This window comes from Schistocerca serialis, chromosome 7 (assembly GCF_023864345.2).
Source record: "Schistocerca serialis cubense isolate TAMUIC-IGC-003099 chromosome 7, iqSchSeri2.2, whole genome shotgun sequence".
Classification (NCBI taxonomy): Eukaryota; Metazoa; Arthropoda; class Insecta; order Orthoptera; family Acrididae; genus Schistocerca; species Schistocerca serialis.
Window position 1 is genome coordinate 397864544 of NC_064644.1, and position 21233 is coordinate 397885776.

General features: G+C 37.0%; 1 protein-coding gene across 1 annotated transcript in view; it reads left to right on the plus strand.

The window, feature by feature from the left end:
* The window catches only part of LOC126412037 (leucine--tRNA ligase, cytoplasmic), a 169650-nt gene that overhangs the window by 102837 nt on the left and 45580 nt on the right, over positions 1-21233 (plus strand). The gene's annotated exons all lie outside the window — the stretch shown is intronic.

The window sequence follows — 21233 nt, forward strand, 5'->3', positions numbered from 1 at the left end:
CAACCATCACCAGGTATTTTACTCCCCAAATAGCGAAATTCACCTGTTACTTTAAGTTTCTCATTTCCTAATGTAATTCCCTCAGCATCACCTGATTTAATTCAACTATGTTCCAGTAGCCTCATTGTGCTTCATCTTATATCCTCTTTTCAAGGCACTGTCCGTTCCATTCAACTGCTTGTCCAAGTACTTTGCTGTCTCTGACAGAATTCCAATGTCATCGGCAAAACTCAAAGTTTTTATTTCTTCTCCCTGGACTTAAATCCCCACTCCAGATTTTTCTTTTGTTTCCCTTACTGCTTGCTCGATATACAGATTGAAGAACATCAGGAATAAGTTACAATCCTGTCTCACTCCCTTCTCAATCACTGCTTTCTTTTGGTGCCCCTCAACTTATAACTGCCATCTGGTTTCTCTACAAATTGTAAATAGCCTTTCATTCCCTGTATTTACTCCTGCCACCTTTAGAATTTGAAACAGAGTATTCCAGTCAACATTGTCAAAATCTTTCTCTAAGTCTACAAATGCTGTAAATGTAGGTTTGCCTTTCCTTATCTTGTAGGAGATGGCATAGAGTCAGTATTGCCTCACGTGTTCCTACATTGCTCTTGAATCCAAACTGATCTTCCCTGAGGTCAGCTTCTACTAGTTTTTCCATTCTTTTCTAAAGGAATCGTGTTAGTATTTTTGCAACCATGACTTATTAAACTGATAGTTTGATAATTTTCGTATCTGTCAGCACCTGGTTTCTTTCCAATTGGAATTATTATGTTCTTCTTGAAGGTTGAGGGTATTTCGCCTGTCTCATACGTCTTGCTCACCTGATGGAAGATTTTTGTGATGACTGGCACTCCCAAGGCAATCAGTAGGTCTAAAGGAATGTTGTCTACTCCCAGGGCCTTGTTTCGACTTAAGTCTTTCAGTGCTTTGTCAAATTCTTCATGCAGTATCGTAACTCCATTCTCATGTCCTTCTATATCCTCTTACATTTTGGCAATACTGCCCTCAAGTACATCTGCCTTGTATAGACCCTCTGTATACTCCTTCCACCTTTCTGCTTTCCCTTCTTTGCTTAAAACTGGTTTTCCACCTAAGCTCATGATATTCATACAGGTGGTTCTCTTTTTTTCCAAAGGCCTCTTTAATTTTCCTGTTGGAAACAACTATCTTACCTCTGATGATATATGCTTCTACATCCTTGCATTTGTCCTCTAGCCATTGCTGCTTAGCAATTTTGCATTTCCTGCCGATCTCACTTTTAGATGTTTGTATTCCCTTTTGCCTGCATCATATATTGCATTTTAATATTTTCTCCTTTCATTGATTAAATTCAATGTCCTCAGTTACCAAAGGATTTCTAAAAACCATTGTCCGTTTGCTTACTTGATCCTCTGCTGCTTTTATATTCATCCCTCGAAGCCACCCATTCTTCTTCTACTTTATTCCTTCCCCTGTTCTTCTCAATCATTCCCTAATGTTCCCTCTGAAACCCTCTACAGCCTCTGGTTCTTTCAGTTTATCCAGGTTACATCTCTGTAAAGTCCTGCCTTTTTGTAGTTTCTTCACTTTTAACTTGTGGGTCATAACCAGTAAATTGTGGTCAGAGTCCACACCTGCCCCTGTAAAGTCTTGCAACTTAAAGCCTGGTTCCAGAATCTCTGTCTTACCATTATATAATCAATCTGAAACCTTTTGGCATCTCCAGGTCTCTTCCACATATGCAAGCTTCTTTCATGATCCTTAAACCTAGTGTTAGCTATGATTAAATTATGCTCTGTGCAGAATTGCACCAGTCGGTTCCCTCTTTCATGCCTTTCCCCCCAGTCCATATTCATGTACTACTTTTCAGTCTCTTCATTTTCCTATTATCGAATTCTCGTCCCTCACGACTGTTAAATTTTCATCTACCGTTACTATCTGAATAATTTCATTTATCTCATCATACATTTCCTCTTTCTTCTCCTCAACTGTGGAGCTAGCTGGCATATAAACTTGTACTACTGTGGTAAGCGTGGGCTTCGTGTCTTGGCTAGAATAATGTGTTTACTAGTAGCTTATCCATGTTCTTATTTTTTTTATTATTCATTATTAAACCTACTTCTGCATTACCCCTATTTGATTTTGGATTTATAACCCTGTATTCACCTTACCTGAAGTCCTGTTCCTCCTGCTGCTGAACTTCACTAATTTTCACTAGATCAAACTTTAACCCATCCATTTCCCTTTTTAAATTTCCTAACCTACCTGTCCGATTAAGGGATCTGATGTTCCAGGCTCTGATCCGTTGAACACCAGTTTTCTTCTGATAATGACGTCCTCCTTGGTAGTCTCTGCCCGGAGATCCAAATGGGGGACTATTTTACCTCCAGAATATTATACCCAAGAGGATGCCATCATCATTTAAGCATACATTAGAGCTGCATGCTCTCGGGGGAAAAAGTACGGATGTAGTTTTCCCTTGCTTTCAGCTGTTCACAGTACCAGCACAACAAGGCCATTTTGGTTAATGTTGCAAGGCCAGATCAGTCAGTCATCCAGACTGTTGCCCGTGCAGCTACTGGAAAGGTTGCTGCCCCTCTTCAGGAACCACACATTTGTCTGACCTCTCAACAGATACCCGTCCATTGCGGTTGCACCTATGGTATGCCTATCTGTGTTGCTGAGGCACACAAGCCTTCTCACCAGTGGCAAGGTCCATGGTTCAAGTACTGCTATTTCCTATAACTCTTTTTGCAAAGTGTGTGTGAGAGAGAGATTATGTTTACACAAAGGATTCTAGTATAACTCTAAGATAAATAGTTTGTAAAAACAGTTACTACATTCGTAATTTTTTTCCTCTCAGTATTACCTCATTCTGCTTGGAAGTTAAGAAGTTCGATAATGCACCAAACTGTTTCATAATTAACTCCGTTACCCAGTGGAGCTTGTATATTGTGACTTTTGTTATTAACTTTTGCAGCACAAGCTTCAAAATGCTGAACGCTGCAGAATCTGATGGCATCAGTTTTTACATAGTTGTATCCTTTCTTGATGTGAGTGACAGCTGCTTCTGTCTCCAGTTACTTGCAGTAACTAGATGTTGAGGTGTGATATCCATCTATAATCAGCATTTCCATATTAGGACTCAAATGATTTTTTGAAAATATGCTTTTTACACTACAATTTATGTAGACAAATCAGAAGTTAATTGATTTTTATTTTTATTTAACCTTTTAATATTTGGATGCAATAAGTGTACTTTAACTTACTTTTATCTTCAAATATTTGAGGTTCATAATTTTCATTTATATTTACTCTTTTGAATACTGTTCAAGTCAGTAAACCTGTTCATACACAAGAGCTACAGTTCAGTTTATTAATGTAACTTGAAGTTTCATAATGATTCAGTCACAAAAATCAGTACAGAGCAAAAAATGCCGTCCCCCTCAAGGGGCTGCCCCTAAGCCCATGCCTAGTGAGACTGTATGTAAATCCACCACTGGTGGTGTCCTTTAATGTGAAAGAGAATATAGATTTTGATGATAGTTCTTGTTTACATAAACACTGTGACCAAACAACACTTTCCATTCGTTAACAGATACAGTACACTTCTATAAAAATATTTTCATCTGATTTTTTCACAATATTCAAACAACATTGCAGTACAACATTAGTTGAAATGTTACCACTTTCTGCATAATGTGATTTACTTTGCGGTACAGCACTATCCACTTGCTTATGGAGGTTTTTTGTGCAAGGATTTTGGACAGGAGCGCCATTCTGTAATAGTGAGTGAGAGATACTCAGTGGTGGTCAGAGTGACTGAGTAAAAATAGGTCCCAAAACACTCTGACTGCCTTGTGTACATGCTGGTGACAATGACCAGCTTCAGTAACAATGCCTCAAATCAAATTACAACTGCCTGAGTGCAACATTAATGTTCAAATATTGCGTAAGTTGCAATCACAGTTTGCTCTCACATATGAGCTTGAAGTGTTTAGTTCTGATGTGTAGATATAGGGTGTGATAGTTGTAACGATGGCTTCATTGTAGTGAATGTAGAGGCATGAAAAAGGATGAATTATGTGGGATTCTTCCACGGTATTTTAGAGTCTTTGATCAAGAAAAATAACTGTGCTTACAAATGACAAAAATTTGTAATATTGTTAAACAACTTGCTAGTTTAAATAAGCCTTAAAAACGAAATTTGACAATACAAGCTTGGAAATATACATAGTTTACTTGGTGATTGTTCAAAATAGCTGTAAGGACGGCAATCTACAATACATTGTTTGAAATGTTATTATTCCGAGAATGTAAATAGAAATAGTAAAAAAGATAGGAAGATTTTTCTGTTTAGCAAAAGTGACAAAAAGCAGATTACAGAGTACCTGACGGTTCAACATAAAAGTTTTGTCTCAAGTACAGATAGTGTTGAGGATCAGTGGACAAAGTTCAAAACCATTGTACAGTATGCGTTAGATGAGTATGTGCCAAGCAAGATCATAAGAGATGGAAAAGAGCCACTGTGGTACAACATCCGAGTTAGAAAACTGCTGCGGAAGCAAAGGAAACTTCACAGCAAACATAAACATAGCCAAATTCTTGCAGAAAAACAAAAATTACACGAAGCGAAATATAATGTGAGGAGGGCTATGCGATAGGCGTTCAATGAATTCGAAAGTAAAGTTCTATGTACTGACTTGGCAGAAAATCCTAAGAAATTTTGGTCTTATGTCAAAGCGGTAGGTGAATCAAAACAAAATGCCCAGACACTCTGTGACCAAAATGGTACTGAAACAGAGGATGACAGACAAAAGGCTGGAATACTAAATGTCTTTTTCCAAAGCTGTTTCACAGAGGAAGACTGCACTGTAGTTCCTTCTCTAGATTGTCGTATAGATGACAAAATGGTAGATATCGAAATAGACGACAGAGGGATAGAAAAAGAATTAAAGTCGCTCAAAAGAGGAAAGGCCGCTGGACCTGATGGGATACCAGTTCGATTTTACACATAGTACGCGAAGGAACTTGCCCCTCTTCTTGCAGTGGTGTACTGTAGGTCTCTAGAAGAGCGTAGCATTCCAAAGGATTGGAAACTGGCACAGGTCATCCCCGTTTTCAAGAAGGGACATCAAACAGATGTGCAGAACTATAGACCTATATCTCTAATGTCGATCAGTTGTAGAATTTTGGAACACGTATTATGTTACAGTATAATGACTTTTCTGGATACTAGAAATCTACTCTGTAGGCATCAGCATGGGTTTCGAAAAAGACGGTTGTGTGAAACCCAGCTCGCGCTATTCGTCCACGAGACTCAGAGGGCAATAGACACGGGTTCACAGGTAGATGCCGTGTTTCTTGACTTCCGCAAGGCATTCGATACAGTTCCCCACAGTCGTTTAATGAACAAAGTAAGAGCATATGGACTATCAGACCAATTGTGTGATTGGATTGAAGAGTTCCTAGATAACAGAACGCAGCATGTCATTCTCAATGGAGAGAAGTCTTCCGAAGTAAGAGTGATTTCAGGTGTGCCGCAGGGGAGTGTCATAGGACCGTTGCTATTCACAATATACATAAATGACCTTGTGGATGACATCGGAAGTTCACTGAGGCTTTTTGCAGATGATGCTGTGGTGTATGGAGAGGTTGTAACAATGGAAAATTGTACTGAAATGCAGGGGGATCTGCAGCGAATTGACGCATGGTGCAGGGAATGGCAATTGAATCTCAATGTAGACAAGTGTAATGTGTGCAAATACATAGAAAGATAGATCCCTTATCATTTAGCTACAAAATAGCAGGTCAGCAACTGGAAGCAGTTAATTCCATAAATTATCTGGGAGTACGCATTAGGAGTGATTTAAAATGGAATGATCATATAAAGGTGATCGTCGGTAAAGCAGATGCCAGACTGAGATTCATTGGAAGAATCCTAAGGAAATGCAATCCAAAAACAAAGGAAGTAGGTTACAGTACGCTTGTTCGCCCACTGCTAGAATACTGCTCAGCAGTGTGGGATCCGTACCAGATAGGGTTGATAGAAGAGATAGAGAAGATCCAACGGAGAGCAGCGCGCTTCGTTACAGGATCATTTAGTAATCGCGAAAGCGTTATGGAGATGATAGATAAACTCCAGTGGAAGACTCTGCAGGAGAGATACTCAGTAGCTCGGTACGGTCTTTTGTTGAAGTTTCGAGAACATACCTTCACCGAGGAGTCAAGCAGTATATTGCTCCCTCCTACGTATATCTCACGAAGAGACCATGAGGATAAAATCAGAGAGATTAGAGCCCACGCAGAAGCATACCGACAATCCTTCTTTCCACGAACAATACGAGACTGGAATAGAAGGGAGAACTGATAGAGGTATTCAGGGTACCCTCCGCCACACACCGTCAGGTGGCTTGCGGAGTATGGATGTAGATGTAGATATAGATGTAGAATGTTGTTGGCTTCTACTTAACCCTACTGTATTTTCCCTGTGAAGACTGGAACCCCTGAAAAGCTGTGATAAACTGATCAGCAGTTTCTTAAATACTGTAACATGTGTGGGTCTCTGTATGTAAAACCCAACTCTACTTAAATTTCTTGTAGAAATTATGGGGAAGTATCAAGTCAACCCTTCATTACTGTAATTAATGTGAAAGCTCTGTGATCTTCAATATCTGAGCTTTGATTTAATGACACCCGTTTAACAAAACATGTTGGTAATGGAAGTGTTTTACATTTTTAAACCCATGTTTATATAAAAAAGAACATAAACTGAATATCTAATAATGTGTGAAATACACTTCACAACAGCTTAAAAATTTTATTTATTTTTTTATTTACTTAGTTACTTTTAATGGCAAAAAAAGAAGAAACCAACTTTCGTTTGTCTCATTTATTGTTCTGCAGTCTGTGGAATCAAATAGTACATGGCATTGCAAATTTTATATTAAACTTCTTAACTAAGATTTTTTTCTTTGATGAAAGGTTATTTTTATTTTATGTTGGAACAAGAGGTGCATTTGCGTGTAGACATAACAACAGTGTTACACAAATGACAACACACCACATCAACTGCCAACAAGACTACTTAAACTTTGTAGTCTGTCTTCTCTGCTCCGCTAAAATGTTATAAGAATAAGTGGGATAAGAGTCGGTCCAGCACACCTCACTGCAAGAAACTGCAAAAATTGTTTGCTTTTTAAATTAGAAAGACAGTGCCAAGAGTATTCAGAACATATTTGCGTCCCAGCTAAAAGTCCGGCGACACGGGGAACAGAAGCCAAAAAGGGACTGTTCCATTTTCTTTACGAGACAAATTCCAGCCGGCAGGTGTGCTTCTACTGTTCACTGATGACAGAGAAACAGGTGACAATGAAATTAAATTATTCTGAATTGTCGTTCTTTCGTAGCACAGTTACGTCGAGTAATCAGAGTTGGTCAATTCATCGCTCTGTGTTTAAAGTAAAAATCTTTGTGCTCCTGTGCCATGTTTAAAGTAAAAAACTTTGTGCTCAGGTGCAGTGTAGTATGATTGGAACAGGATACAGCCTTGAAACTTCCTGGCAGATTAAAACTGTGTGCCGGACCGAGACTCGAACTCGGGACCTTTGCCTTTCGCAGGCAAGTGCTCTACCATCCCGGGTTTGAGTCTCAGTCCAGCACACAGTTTTAGTCTGCCAGGAAGTTTCATATCAGCGCACACTCGGCTGCAGAGTGAAAATCTCATTTTGGATAGTCTTTCTTTTCTTGTACATTTTTTTCTTTTGTTTTGACTGTTGGATGACAATTTTGTAAGTGCCTTAACATGAATAACAGTGAAAAAAGCAAATATGCAAAATTAAGTGGGGTGGCATTTCGGAAACTATTAAACAAGAACAAGAAGCCAATGTTCTCAAAACACTTGGAGGAGTAGATAAATTTTTTGCAAAAAATGTTCAAGTAGTACGGATGATATTTCTGGCACTGCAGCTATTGGAAAAGAAGTAAATACAGATGAAACAAAAGTTAAAAATGAAGAAAAACAAATTTTTCCTGATTTTGAGTTTCACAAAAAACTAAGTTTTGAGTCAGACATCACAAAAAGAAATAACCTTGTTAGTGATGATCCTGCAGAATGGTGTGTCAGTGAATCAGTAATTGACATTCTCTTACAACGTGGCAGTAATCAAAATTGTAACAGTGATTTTTCTGATTCAATAAGATCAATAGGTTATAAAACCAGATATTTGAACAAAAATGTATATTACCGTAAACTTTTAAATGGTGAATCAAATTTATGTGATTTTCTATTATACTCCTGTAGCACCAGTGCTGTTTTTTGTGCACCATGTAAATTGTTCGTAGGTAAGACCTTGATTGCTACTAATGGTATTGCTGATTGGAAAAATATTTCTAATATTTCATCTCATCGTGAGAATTCACTTGAACACAAAAATTCTGAGTTATCACTTTTAACAAGAAAAAAGTCACTTGGAACAATAGATAACCATTTGAAATCATATGTTGAGACAGAAAAAATGTACTGACGCAGTGTGTTGAAAAGGGTGTTTGCAGTAGTGAAGAAGCTAACAAATCGTGACTTCCCCTACGTGGACACGTTGTAAGATTCCATTCATTACATAATGGTCAATTTATGATGTATCTTGAACTTATAGCAGAGTTTGATCCTTGTCTCACAGAGCACATTGAACGATATGAAAGTCCAGGGCAGGGATATACAAGTTATCTTTCTGCAACAATTTGTAATGAAATAATAGAGCTTCTTTCTGAATGAATAAAAAGAATTATCACAAGTGTAATAAAGAGTGCCAAATATTTCTCTATAATAGTAGATTCTAGTGCAGTCATTTCACACAATTGATCAATTATCTTTCATATTAAGATATGTGAATGAGATTGGTGAACCTGTTGAACGTTTCCTTCTGTTTTTACCACACCCAGGACACAAGTCCAAGAACTTAGCTGAGCCATACTAAAAGTCGTGTCTATAAATTCCATTGATATTACTGACTGTAGAGGCCAGTCATTTGACAACACAAGGAGTATGTCAGGAACCTACACTGGTTTGCAGGCACGCATTAAAGAATGAAATCCGAAAGCTCATTATGGTCCTTGTGCAGTGCATTCTTTGAATTTAATCAGCACTAGTGCTGCAAGCCGTTGTCGGGAAGCATGTTCATTTTTCAATGTAGTGCAAAACCTTAAAAATTTTTCTCTGCTTCTATACAGCGCCAGAATACACTTCTTTCTTTCATGACAACCAGATGCAAAACAGTAAAAAGTTCATTAAAAACACGTTGGTCAGCAAGAGAGGAAGTATAAGTCTATATGAAAACTGGGAGGACATTAGCAATGCCCTCATGCATATTGCCAATAATATGTTTGAAAAACCACTTGTACACAATGAGGCTTCAGCTTTATTCAATAAACTCGGCAGACTAGAAACAATATTCATATTGACAGCTTGGAAGGACGTACTCCAGAGATTTTATAGTGTAAAAATGAAAGCGCAAGGTGTAAATATTGAAATTAAAATAGTGCATGAATTATATGAATCACTTGTAGGATTTATTGCATCTATTCGTGGCATGTTCAACTACTATGGAAATAAATCCATGGAGATTGTGACTGATATAGACTATGAATGCACCTACAAAAGATCACGAAAATTCAAACTTCATAATGACAAAGAAGCGGACTCTGAAGAAGTTTTTCTGACTGGAAGGGAAACATTTAGGATCAAAACATTTCTCCCAGTACTCGACAACTCGTACGCTAAATTAGTGAGGAGGAAGGAAAGCTATAGTACACCATTGGACTCCTTCACAGTTTTCACTAACCGTAAGAACAGTTCAGCAATATTTCTGAATGTTCTACACATCTCCAAGCTTCATATGACACAGATTTAGAGCTTTCCTTCCCTAGTGAATGTGTACATTTCATGGAAATTTTGAAATCTTCTGAGATTACTGATATACCTATCCAAATGAGTAAATTTTTCTGAAAAGAGATTACAGTCTGTTTTTCCAAACGTTGACATTGCTCTTAGAATATTTATGTGTATGGCACTTACAAATTGTTCAGCAAAACGCTCATTTTTGGCTCTTAAAAGACTGAAATCGTACCTATGTTCTACGTTGTCTGAGGAGAGATTGAACATCTTGTCCATCTTCACATCAAAGCCGACCTTCTAACTGATAACCGTCTGAACTACGTAGATACGATCAACGAGTTTTATGCTGTCAAAGCCAGACGCAAACTTTGCTGACTGGTGAGTTTGTTTATTTATTCATATTAGTTTTAAAAATCTAAGATTATAATGTGATTTTTATTATAACTTAGAACACATTCATTGGATTTACAAACTACTTATTACCTGTTTATTTTACAATTGATGATGATGGCAGAACATGGAACTAAACCTCATTTAGATGCAGACGTGCCCCAAGGCACCTGACAATACTATACAATACTCGAATGACCCAGGACGCTCGGCACTGTACAATCAAGTCATACTGATACTGTAGTATATCACTGGTACGTATTCTTGGCGTCTGCTGAAATGTATAGTAATCGCAGAATTATACGTTATCAGAGTGTACACTCAGATGAAAAAGTGTTAAATAACGTAGTTCAGTGCTGTCAATAAATACGTTAAAGCTTAGCTAATACCGTTAGAAAGAGCTATGGTGAGAGCAGTAGCTGCAGTACAAAACTGTTGAGCCCTTACATGGATTAAAGGTATTGTGTACACTTATTATGCAGCATCTAGCTATACAAATCCTAATGCTTTACATGTTAACTATTAGATTATAAAACAAATTTGATTTTTCTACACTAGTTTCTAAAATTATGTAATAGCAAATCCAGTTCTGTGTTTGTTCATCTGTATTTAGTTATTAATTCGTGCACCAAAATCTCTTTTTCGTTTTCATTTCTTATGCTTTCCTATAGATTCACATATTAATACCGAACGTGTTTTTTATTTAACGTGTTTTTTTTATTTTTTATCTGCCCCACATTCAAGGTATTATATCATAAAACAACAGTTTAATTTTAATTTTGAACACATCTCTGTAAGAGTACATATTAATTTCTATTGACACGTTTGCTTCAATTTTTAGATCTTAACACATCTTATTTTTATTTTCATTGGTTTCGTGTAAAAGAACATATTAAAAGTGAATGTATAACAAAAATCCATTGTCTCCTACATGCTCTGCTGAATTTTTGGGACATAAAAGAAAAGTTATTTTCCTTGTGTTTGTTTCTGTTGACTTTCGACAGAAGAATGTGTTAAAACAATGCTGTTTTAAGTTTGTTTTATCCACTGCCGTACACAAAGTAGAGTTCAGGAACCATATTGCATTTTGATTGAATTCGACTAGGCCGCTGATGCATCCTTCACAACAACGAGTAGCAGAGTATGGAAACAGCTCACGCCAGTCCCACCCAAAATGGCAGTTGTGAGGTGATCAGGTAATAGTTATTATTTAAAACATGTTTTTTTTTGAGGTGGTGTGTATATAATATGGTGTGCCTAGGGGCACAACATTTTTAAATCGGCGACTGGAGACCACTCACCGAAAAACAGAAGTGTTGAATTATTTATAGGTACACACAAAAAAAAGAAACTTTGCTAGCTTCTCAAGTTATCTTTTGATGAACTAAACTAGAGTAAAAAATGCGCGCGCACGCCCGTGCGCGCACACACACACACACACACACACACACACACACACACACACACACACACTAACTAACTAACTAACTAACTTCCTATGCCCCTACATGGTGGTGGCTGGACGCATGGTTAGCCCAGCCTATCAACAGCTCAATGCTTTTCACTTTTCAGTGAGTGATCTTCTTCAGTCCAAAATTACTTACATTTTACTAGACTTTCCTATAACATTTATATTCTCTTCCAATTGCTATTATCTTGGTTTGAAGAAATTTGACATCACATTTTCTTTGAAACAGTTGATTTCCTATTGACAACCTGCTGCACCTTAGTTACACTTACACCTACTGGAGATTATTCCTTTTCTAACTGAGGTAGCTGGCCAAAGCAATTTTTTGTGCCTTGAAAAAACAGTCAGATAATGTTCTATGGTCTCTGTTTCCTTCTACCATTAGAACTAAACACTTCAAGCTCATTTGTGAGAGCAAACTGTCATTGCACCTTACACAATATTTGAACGTTAATGTTGCTCACAGGCACTTGTAATTTGATTTGAGGCATTGTTGTTGGAGCTGGTTATTGTCACCAGCATGTACACAAGGCAGTCAGAGTGTTTTGGGACCTCCATAAGCAACTGAATAGTGCTGTACCGCAAAGTAAATCACATTATGCAGAAAGTGGTAACATTTCAACTAATGTTGTACTGCAATGTTGTTTGAATATTGTGAAAAGTCACACAAAAATATTTTTATAGAAGTGTACTGTATCTGTTAACGAATGGAAGATGTTTGCTCAACGTGTTTATGTAAACAAGAACTATCATCAAAATATTTGTGACTGAATCATTACAAAACTTCAAGTTACATTAATAAACTGAACTGTAACTCTTGTGTATAAACAGGTTTACTGACAAGAACAGTTTGCAAAAATGTTGTAAACATATTCATAAAACAATGAAAAATCAGGACTTTAGTTCTGGCCATGTGTGTGATTAACCGTCATCCAATGTTAAGTGCAATTGGTTATTTTCATTTAAGGACTTTCAGAATACACAAATGTATTTACGGGTTCCTGGTATGTTATTTGTGACTCAACTTGCTACTTACATAATTGACGCTTTCAGGTAAGATCTGTTCCAGAGCGAACATTGAATGGTTGCAGCCTATGTACTGTCAGAAGCTGAGTGACTGATGTAAACTGTGTCTTGCTCTAGCTGGACATTCATGAACATTCAAATAGACCATCCATGTTTTATTTCATAATGTGCCCTGTACAGGTATTGGGAACATGGTCATATGTGATAATAAAAACAGTACCTATGTAAAATTCAGTATGAAAGGCTCTAAAACATGTTTGTTGTAAAGAGTGGGAACCTGTTGATACATTGCTGTTAACACTGAAGTTGTATACCATGTCGAGCGTACAGTTGTTAAGTAAAAAGAAAAAGAAAATACAGTTGCGTAGAGATTAATCAGTTTCTGGATTGTGAAAGTTTTAGGCCTAGAGGTGCCCTGCGCCTGCATATTTAAAAAATGCAGATTAGCACATGAAATCTTCAATTACTCTACTTGACAGAATACTAATGCTCGTATTGAAAACAAAAGGTTAAATACTACTCTTAATACTTATGAAAAAGACTTGATTTGCCTACAGGAAATTATTGCAAACTTACTCATTGAGAAAAATGAAATTATAGAATTGAGTGTACTGTGTGTGAATTACTGTTTTGTCTGGTATTCATCGATTCTGAAAAAGTTTTTGACTCAGCTAAACCAAAATCTGTACTAACGCTCCTAGGAAAAAACAAGCTATTGATTTAACCTAGGTTAGCCTACCTAATCCAGATAATTGGAAACTCAGAATGGAGAGGTGGCTGGCAAGGAGATTCCATATTACTAAAATTATTCTCAGCAGTCTTAGAGGTAGTTTCCAAGCCCTTAACATGGTTAAAAAAAAACTTATTCTATGAGAAAATAACTGAATTGCCTTAATTTTGTTGAGGGCACTTTGTGATACTAATAAACTGCAGCATCTTGACAGAGCGAGTATGAAAATAGGCCTCAAAATCAGTTGTAATTGAACTAAACTACACAACCAACACATCAGAAATGAAATATTACTAAACTATCAATGGATTCTTACAACCAATGATGATGATTAAATCTAAAGCATCATAATATACAGGGTAATTCATGAAGATATGCAAATTCATTAATATGTTATTCTACAAATAAAACTAAAGAAAAAATTCATATTACCATAGGTCTGCAAATGTTTGGTTATGGAGTTACGGCCAATAAAAGATTTTGCCTGAAATTTAGCAAATTTGCTAATATGAAGCCATCCCAAAACTGTATGAGGTTAAAGTAAAGCACAATTTCCATTTATTTTGTTGTTATTGGTCTGGTGAATCTAATAAAACATGTGGCAGACGTGTATCTTCAGTAGTTTTCCAGAACACCCAGAGAAGCAAAGAAGGGATTTCATAAAATTTTTAATTTATTAACTACTTGGCCCAGTTTTTTTTTTAAATTCCAGACAGTTGCACAGTTTTCAACAGAAGTTGTAGAGAATGTATTTTTGGAGACATGATGGTAATAACGTTAACTGAAACTGTAAGAGTGTGTCAGATAATCTGTTGTTGTTAATACCATAGCATACGCGAATTCAAATTAAACCAGAAAAAACTAACTCATTTCAAGGTTAGGAAATGACTGAAGCAACTCACTAATGGTTGCAAACAATGACATAAACGTTTCTACATTCTTAATTGAAAGTAAACAAATTTACTTATGTAATAATCTTTGACTCTGAATGTTCTGGAAAACTACTGCAGATACACATCTGGGATGTGTTTCATTAGATTCATCAGACCAATTACAGCAAAATAAACAGAAATTGTGCTTTACTTTAACCTTGTACAGTTTTGCAACGACTTCATATTAGTGAAGTTGCCAAATTTCAGGCAAAATCTCTTATTAGCCTTAACTCCATAACTAAACATTTGCAGACGTATGTTAATATGAACTATCTTCTGTAGTTTTAGTTGTAGAATAACATATTAAAATATTTGCATATCTTCATGAATCACCCTGTATTCAATAGATTGGACTGGAAAGCAGTGAAAGTAGCCTGAAATACTGTTATCAAACTAAATACAGTTTTACAAAAATCTAGGAAAAGGTAGATTGCTACTCACCATAAAGACAACACACTAAGTTGCAGCGAGGCACAGTTAAGACACTTACACATAAGCATACCAGAAAAAGAGAATCACACCTCATGCTTGCATGACTGCCAACTTCTGCAGCTCAGGCCAAAATGTAACTATCATGTGGGATGGAAGCAGCAGTCTGGAGGGGTCAGGGAGGGATAACAGAAAGGGGAAGGGATGTTGATGATGAATCTATGTTTAAAAATCCAGCAGTGATTATCTTTCATTGGGAGATATACTTAACTGAGTGATATAGATTTTCTACTCTCAGAATTTACTTATATGGAAAACTGCCACAGAATCATCTAAAATTGTTATCAGTGTGAGGAATTTTAGAAACAGTTCCCAAGGCTGTGACGAAGCCATTTTTTCATAGTAACCTTTCTTCCAGCAGTGCTAGTCATGAGAGATATGGTTGGAAAGTACGAGAGAAGAAGTGAAGATGGGTTGTGTCATCCCTGGATAGGTCAGCCATTGAGCACTGCCTGCGAAAGGCAATTTTCCAGGTTTGAATGTCAGTCCTCCACACAGTTTTAATTTGCCCAGAAGTATCATAGTTTAAATCTACTTCATACACTGTGCTTTCTATTGTACTGTACACAGTGGATGGTGCTTTGCACCAGTGTTAGCTATTTTCTGCGTTATTCCATTCACATAATCAGAGAGGGAAAAATTGCTGTCTGAATGTCTCTGTATGTGCCCTAATCTTTCTTATCATGTTCTCATGATACCTGCAAAAGATATACAATTGTGACAACAGTATTCTTGCACTACCTTCATCAAATACTTACACTCTAAATTTACCAAAATGTGTTATGCAAGGACAAAATTCCCTTTCTCAAAATGTGTTATGCAAGGACAAAATTCCCTTTCTCAAAATGTGTTATGCAAGGACAAAATTCCCTTTCTCAAGATGTATTATGCAAGGACAAAATTCCCTTTCTTCCAAAGATTCCCATTTAGATTCTCTGAGCAGTTCTCTTAATATTTTTGTATGGCCTATAACAATCTGTTACTATTCTAGCAGTGTGTCATCGTATTTGTCCTATGTCTGCTGGCTTGTTCACCTGTTAAGAACCTCATGTGCTGGAACTGTTCTGTAGCACATGTTGCAGTAGCCTCTTGCATGCTATTTTCTACAACCGAACTCATTACAGAAACAATAAAATTTTAGATGTAGACCCTTCACTTAGCTCTCATAACGGTACACTCCATTCGACATTGTGTAGAAACCTCATGAACTAGGTTAGCTATCTTCACCATTTCCACCATTTTCTAGAATAAAACTGAGAATGGTCTCAGGGTGTGTGTAATATATGCCATTGGACCTACGGCTGACTGAAACTTGTGCGCTCATTTGTATCCAGGATGGCCTTTTCTTCTTGGCAGACAATTGTTCTCAAGAGACACACATGGTGCACATTTTATATATTTCACTCCCATTTCCATAGAAGTGGCTATCATGGGCCTAACAATGGAACAGTTAACAGCTACTTCCTTTACTGTGGGTGCCCGAACCTCAATAGAGGAGAAACCACTGTTCAGGCAGTAGAGGGAAGATCTGCTGGCTCTATCTAATTATCAGCATGAGACAATGCCTCAAACACAACGTATATTACAGTCTATAAGATGCACCTTAATTTTAAGCACTTTTTTTAAAAGTACCAATTTTACTATTTGTATTATTAGACTGCAAAGCTGGGCTAAAAAAAAGCTGCTTAGTTTATAAAACTGAACTGACCTTTAATTTTCTCCTCCTCCTCCTCCTCCTCCTCCTTCTCCTCCACTCCCTCTTCATCATCATCGATGTCCTCTTCATATATGAGATGAGGTGGTCTTCACTGCCGTCGAGAGTGTTACTTATGCTGGAATTCTTGAAAGATTTAACAATAATGTCTTTTTTTATTCTAGACCATGACTGTTTTATTCACTGACACATTTGTTTGATTGTAGGTAATTTTAAAGCTCCCTTTAATGCGAATTCATGTTTGTGTTTCATCACTTTATTCCATTCCTCTCTCATATACACTTTAAATGGTTTATTTATCAAGACATCAAGAGGTTGTAATTGTGAAGTAAGTCCTCCTGGAATAACAGTAAGCTCTGTATTTCCCTGTCCCAGTTTCTCTTTAGCAGTATTTTTCAAATGACTGCTAAACTCACGTAGCACAAGAAGAGAACTCTCCTTCAATAAATCACCTTTCCTTCTTTCCCACACTTCGTTAATCCATAATTTCATACCAGCCTTGTCCACCCAACCCTTGTCATGTACATGAATAACAACACCTGGCAGTATTTCAGAAGGTTTTGGCATTGTTATACACTTGAAAATGGTCATTTGAATTAAGTTTAGTACCATCAGCACAACATGAAAGGACAACAGTTTTGTGCATTTTTTCATGTCCACTTTTTTTTTTTTTTAGTTACAGTTTTAACACCTTTCATGCCGATAGTTCTGTTACTCGGCATGTCAAATGTCAGAGGAATTTCATCCATATTCGCTATCAGCATAGTTCCACAGTGGTTTTCTTTCTATTTTGAAAAATAAAGTGATGGAGAAGTAATATTTTTTCTTTACACTCTTGTGGTATTTTCTGAGATATTTTGGTTGTGGTTTGCTTGCTAAGTCCATGACACTTTCTAAACCTGCAGCACCAAGTAACTCCACCATTAAAATCTGTTAAGTTCCACAGTAGTGCTAGCTTACAAGTGTGTATTTGAATCATTTTTGTATGAATTCCAATGCCATTTTTTTGTTGTGCTGGAATGCATTTCCATACGTTATCTTCTAGTTTTGGCCATTTTGCATTCAGTCCTCTGTTTGCACATTTAGTCTTACTAATTTTTTTTTCAGTTCTTCACTAGCTCGCCAATCACTAATGGTTTTTCCTGTTGGTGGAGGGCCGAAATGCCGCTCAGCTGCTCTGTTTCTTTATTGCTCTGCACTTGCTGTTACTTTCAATTTATAGCCTGTATCATATGAATATCTTTTGTATTTTTCTGTTACGAAACTAGCTACTAACAAAAATATTGTACTGTTACCGATAACACAAATCAGTTCCAATTCAAGTTTACTAGCGCTGTAGACTGCAATAACACATAATAGGCTAAACAGTGTTTTGGGTTTGTTTTGGTGGGGCAGAAGGGAGACAGTGTTAGCAAGCTTGTGAAACCCGACAACTCATGTTCATTGTATTGGTGCACTGCTGCTGCCAGTTGACTCCAGTGTTGCCAGATAGAGCTAGGTTTTCTGCCATTTTTAAGACTGGCTGTAATTTTAAATCAAACACTGGACATTTCACATTAATTTCAAGTATAAAATGCACCTGAATTTTGGACGCAATTTTTCGAAGAAAAAGGTGCATCTTATAGTCCGTAAAATAAGATAATTGTAAGAAGTATGGGTGCTAGCCTTTTGGCCATTAGCGATTTACAGCTTACACTGCAAAACAGCTCCAGATCTTGGACATCTTACCAGCCATCATTGGTGATTCTTTGCAGACCCTATCAGCATCAGGATTAGCTGGCAAGCACAATGGCATATGCTCAGCACAACCCCACCCTGTCATTCCAATTGGCACAGTTCACAGTTGCCATTTGAAGCTGGTTGGCTGTTGCCGACACAGTTTTCAGCTGTTTGTAAATAACAGGAAACTCATTCAGCACAATCAATCAATTTCTTAGCCATATCTAGTCTAGTCAAGCAGTACATTAACAAGAAGAAGCAATTCTAAGAAACTTAATCTGCACACTGTACTAAATCCCTTTCAAACAACTTCAGAGGGTAGTTAAAAAATTATAAGTTCTGCTGCTGATACAAGCATATCAATGAAAAGCCCGAATTCACCCACCATGTACTTAGCCCAGATGGTAGCTGTGCAGGTTTACAGCAAACAGTTTTAAGACTTAAAATCACATGACAGAACTGCTAGCTAGAGAGATGCTTCACCACCTTTCTTCTTTGTCTTCTCGTCCTCACAATATTTGAATCCCTCTCATCCTAGAGTCTTAAGTGAGCTGCTCTACCTTTTTAACCTTCCCTAACCTAAACCTCTCAGTGTACGTACTTTTACATGTGACATTTCCCCTGAATGTAAGTACTGGGCAGAAATTATATCTCATAATTTTCTTGACAGAATTGTTTTTATGTAGTTTTAAACCTTAATCTCAAAAAAAAAACTTGTGTTCAAAATGAACTCCTGAAATAGATTTTCATTTTCATACAGAAAGTGAAACATTATGTTTAAAATTCCTTTTAGGGTCACCTGAATAAAAAACCAAAAGGCAGCTATTTGCTGTAGATGTATGGAGCTTGCCCTCCTGCCTTGCTGACTGAGGTTACGTGTGTGTGTGTGTGTGTGTGTGTGTGTGTGTGTGTGTGTGTGTGTGTGTTTTCCCAAACTTTTTATTAGTTTTCATAACAAGACATTGCTACCTCTGTGACATGTGCTCTATCAAATTCGTAGACAAAATATATTTGGGCACCTAGTGTCTGATCTCTCATCCATTCCAACTGACTTTTCATCTCAGATTTGTTTGTTTATTTTTCATTGCAAACTAACCAGTGTAGGACTCCACAAGCAATATCACAAAAAGACATGATTAAAGCTTTGCTAAGTACTAACACTAGAAACAAGGACATTTACAGGAACAGAGAGAAAAAGAAGTGTGCACTACGTAACTCGAAACATGAATGTAAAATGGAAACTATTTAATGGGAAACAATATGTGTCATAACAATATTAGGGAAAACTCAATTCTTTAAAAGATAAGTTGTGTCTTTTGGAAGTGGTTTATTGGTAAAATGGTGTAAAATAGCTTCATTGAGTCCATTTGTCTTACTAAGTCATGTGCCAGTTAATAAGCCAAGCACCTTCAAAGTTTTTAAGAAATGGCTCATTGGGATGTTTTCTCACTGTTGTTTGATACTTGTAGTCCTTGGGGAAATGAATAACACCTTGAAACAAAACTAAATTTATGAAGCAAACTGAAAGTTGTCAGTAAATCACTGTAATTTCTTACTTGAAGAGATTTCTTACTTGAAGAGATTTATTTGTTTCGCCACTCATCAATATTTTCATTCTATTGCTGTCTACCTTATCTTGCTGGATTCATTGTGTTCTTACTGAATATTGGTAGCATACATTAAAATACTTCTGAAGATTAGAAATCAAAAAGTGTCTTCTATTTTTATTTTACTCATTATTCTCTTAATTTTTTTTTCAAGCTTATTTTTTTCTTATATTGTATTTTATCATTTGCACAATAAGAATTACCATTTCTCATCAAGTTGGAATTTTCATCTATGTGGATTTTTTTTTTTTTTTATGTTGGGTATGTGTTGTAAAATTGTTACATTTTACTCTCAAGTTCTGGACATACTGCTGGTTCCCAGCTTTGGGACAAAGGTGTGGGCCAAAGTCTACGTTTAACAGAATGAGAGGGAAATAGTTTCCAAGGATGCTTAGCACAGGTGCTTTTGGAATGCAAAGGAGAAATTGATTGCTTTGTAGGAAGTGAGTAAGGATGTAAACACACAAGGATTCAGTTTAAGAAAAATTTACATCATCATCATAGCCTTGATATTTTGATAACGTGCTGAGGATGCAGCAATGCTGTAATGGCTAGGCAAGGGTAATACCCTCAGGCGCCAAGGTGGGGTCGGCATTGCTTTGCTGGATCCTTCTCTTCCATAAATGCCTATCCACTGCTTCTTCTCTGAGCCAACATTTCTCCCCTAGGTCCCCTGCTACCTTGTCTTTCCATCTTAGTTTCGGTCTTCCTCTTTTTTTGATCCTTCGATTTCTAGACTATTTCCCAATAGTTCAACCTTATTCAGGTGTCTTACAGTAACTTTATATCTTTGCAAATCAATTAGCACACCGTATCACTCATTTGTTAGTTTTATCCAGCAGTGCCCAGTCCCTGAGCTCTACCTTTTCCCATCTGAGATGAGTACTCTGCTTGCAGCTCGTTACAATAATACACAATCAGATAATTTAACCACAATGGGAGACAAATACAAGATTGTGGTTCTTCTTTATATTCTGACTCACAGAAAAATCAACTATTAGTCTTTGCAACTCTACAAAGTCATTCACAAGAAGAGATAAGTTTAAGGCAGTGCTTATTCCTCTTTATTTTCTGACACATAAAAAATACCAACCATCACCTGTTGCTGCTGCTACTACTAGAAACAAACTGTGCATAGCTTTTTCTTTATTGACAGGCAGAAAACTCAAGAGATTCTCCCCTACATTTTTTTGTCCCCCCCCACCCACCCACCCACCCACCCACCCACACTCTGTGATTCTTCTGAAGGTATTTCTAAAGATTCTTCCAGAACCTTGCAGAAGGTTT